This window comes from Fukomys damarensis, unplaced genomic scaffold (assembly GCF_012274545.1).
Source record: "Fukomys damarensis isolate Sample0158 unplaced genomic scaffold, DMR_v1.0_HiC HiC_scaffold_15, whole genome shotgun sequence".
NCBI lineage: Eukaryota > Metazoa > Chordata > Mammalia > Rodentia > Bathyergidae > Fukomys > Fukomys damarensis.
Genome location: NW_022900927.1, coordinates 61,469,588 through 61,469,874, shown reverse-complemented (window position 1 = coordinate 61,469,874; position 287 = coordinate 61,469,588). Strand labels below are relative to the sequence as shown.

General features: G+C 69.0%; 1 protein-coding gene across 1 annotated transcript in view; it reads left to right on the top strand.

Moving 5' to 3' along the window:
• Gnptab (N-acetylglucosamine-1-phosphate transferase subunits alpha and beta) overlaps positions 1-287 on the top strand; it is a gene marked incomplete at its 5' end in the record, with an annotated part of 19,054 nt that overhangs the window by 11,695 nt on the left and 7,072 nt on the right. The gene's annotated exons all lie outside the window — the stretch shown is intronic.

Sequence of the window (287 nt, the reverse complement as noted above, 5' to 3'; positions counted from 1 at the left end):
TCACCGCACGCCTAGTGCGAAGCTCGGCCGGGCTGGTGGCGCCCTGGGAGGCTGAGGCGGGAGGACCGCAGGCCCAGAGTTCAGGCCCAGCCTGGGCCACGGAGACTTAGTGGGACGCTCGCTACCTTTAAGGGCTGCGACAAACGGAGTGTGAGGGCCGAGTTCAGGCGCTGGTGCCACGCACACAGACGCGTGCAGGGTGGGGCCTGCGTTCAGCCGGCCGTGAGGTTTGTGCCTCACCTCGCGGCTCCGATGGCAGGGTCTCTGCAGCCCCCGCAGTGTCGACC